Source organism: Sinocyclocheilus grahami, unplaced genomic scaffold (assembly GCF_001515645.1).
Source record: "Sinocyclocheilus grahami isolate Dianchi unplaced genomic scaffold, SAMN03320097.WGS_v1.1 scaffold28.1, whole genome shotgun sequence".
NCBI lineage: Eukaryota > Metazoa > Chordata > Actinopteri > Cypriniformes > Cyprinidae > Sinocyclocheilus > Sinocyclocheilus grahami.
Genome location: NW_015505207.1, coordinates 188,979 through 191,743, shown reverse-complemented (window position 1 = coordinate 191,743; position 2,765 = coordinate 188,979).

The following is a 2,765-nucleotide window of genomic DNA, read 5'->3' as shown; positions in this document are numbered from 1 at the left end:
GCCTATTTGTAAAAAGTCCCAGATGTGTTTTGTACTTGCATGCATTTGAAATAATTTTCTTCCCGGGTCAGTGATTTAACGGACGATTCCACTTTGAGGAAATGTAAAGTCTGTTACTGACACATTAGGTAACATTTTGGAAAGACTGTGGCATTCAGCTTCCTTTGTGTTCTAAAGGCTGGTTGATCTCAATGACACTATTCCTTCAAGTTCAGTTTCATCTTTTTACTGTGAATAACCCACCAAAACTGAAAAGTGTAATTGCTGCCTTAATTTCTTTAGTAAAATGAAAGTGGTGCCAAAGTTACCTGCAGTGATTCATTGCACTTTTTTGACCACCTTGGAATCATTACAGATTAAGAAAATCGAGTGGAACCTCTTAGAACCCAAAATCGAAAGATATGACAACTTTGTAATAGATTACAAAGATGTTACAAATTTTTTTTTTCTAAAGTGAGGCTTAACTTTTTAGAGCATACAACTGTATTTTATTGAATTTTGCACATATTTTGTTTGGGCGAAGAGTGGGAATTTTGTTGTTGTTGTTGTCTTAGGTTTACTGTTTCTATGTCTGTATTACAAGAAAGTTCTCTCCTTTTTTCCAGCATTGTAAACATCTTATATCTGTTGTCTGTTTAAAAGCCGATCATTCAATAAATTGTAATCAGTCAGTCTTTCAGCGTCAGCCTCAATTTTATTTGTTTCCAGTGTGTCTTGTGAAGCTCTAAAAGGCTGGAGGGCTAAACAAGAACATATGTAACCAGCTGCTGAACAACCCAGATTTACTCTTCTGTTTCGTGCACATGCACCCTCATGCTTTAAGTGCATTCTATTTTTAAAATACATTTTTGTGGTATAGAAATTTTTATTGGTTCACTGGAAAAATGCATGTTTGAATTTTGAATTTTTAACAACATGAAACATTTCTAGCATAACTTTTATCTTAACCATCAAACAATGATAGAGATTGAGGGAGAACATGAATTACAAGGAGATAACTGGGATTAACAAATTGTTCCTCAAGATTGCTTTTTGGACAGATGCAGTATTATTAACTGTGCTCTCAAGAGGTTTGGGGGTCAGCCAGATTATTTCAGTGGCCGATCATGGATCATTGCCAGTACTAATGAATACAATAATTGTACCAATGCACAATAGTTCCCTTACCGTTTTTTGTGACACAAATATTGTTGAAATGCAGATGGCGCAGCTGTGCACAAATATAGGTGACATTATCATTTCCAGTGTAAATAATGAAAAGATCCAGCTGCAACGGGTCTTTCTGTTTACACACAGTGAATATCCTCAGTTGCATTTGCATTCAACAATATATTGATTCAAATTTCTGTTCATTACATATTAATGTGGGTAAGTATTTGAAAATTGCGGGTTTGACAGTCATTACACTTACGTAGAAGTAGGCTATTTTCTGTGAATGTGCAAAACGTCTGATTAACTAGCCACTTTAGGTAAATAACTAGAAGAATAACAAAGTTCATGAAATGGTTAAACTGTTTGCACTACAAGCCAGTGTATTTATAGTTCTGAAAATAAGTTTTTATAATAAATACCAGTTTGCAATATCAAGCAGAATAACAGCCATTTTTAAAAACTAAAACAACAGGTACAGTTGTGTATTGTCTGCATTGGAGGGATAGTAGAAGCCATGTGCCTTCATGATTGGGCCAAGTGAGGTCTTGTATGTAAAGAGAAGGGGACCCAGAACTGAACCATGAGCCATGCCATTGGTTGATGTGATTTGGACACACACCCTCTCAGGGGAACCTTCAAAGAATTGCTTGTGAGGTAAGACTTGAACTAGGAAAGTGCAGTGGTTGTGAGGCCCAGGTCTGAGGAGAATATGGTGTTTCACTGCGTCAAAGATAGTAGACAGGTAAATAAAGTTATATAAAAACCTGAAACTCTGGAGAAGCTTCAGATGAGGTTGATAGTTTAAATATCTAGGGAAAAAGCAGATGTTGTATTCACTTGTTATGCATCAACTCAGAATCAGATTCATGTATTGCAGCAGACAGATGACCATTTCTATCTTTGAAAGTGCAGCGACCTCTATCCCCATGCTGTTCCAGCTTCCAGCGTACTCTTTGTTCTCCTAGAAAACCTTTCTTTTCTGAGAAAATCAGATCAAAGCATTGCATAACAAAACATACCAGAAGACTGACTTCAGACCAAAAAAAGTGATTATTCAAATTAAATAACCTAAAATGGCTAAAAAATAACCAGTACTCTCAGCTGGGAAATTTATTAATGGTCTATGTGCTCATTCCACAGCTCAGTTGTTTCTCAAGGAGAGTGTTAAGTGAAGTGCAAATTTCATATATTTGAAAATGAATGAGGTTTTACACTCTTAATTTTAATGTGTAATATTCCTTGTGACCAAAACATACATATATGCAATGTCCTTAATACTGTATCGACCATTGTATGTTCAACATTCTGTGAGCTGGTGTTAACAGTCTGCCTATAAGGCATTTACATTTTACCTGTGAAAGTGCAGTGGCATCACTGCCTACAGCTGAGATTTAATACATTTAAAAACCTAGACTCATATCATTCTTCATGCAGATAGCAAATGTACATACACTCTGCAATTTTGAACTATCACTATTTGCTTGCAGTACTTGCATGATGTATACTATATATTTTGTTTTCAAGGGAATGAACTTAAGCCCATATACAATTATAGTGTATAATTTGCAACCATTTTTTAAAATCCAGATCAATTTAGTGGCAGCAAATGCGGA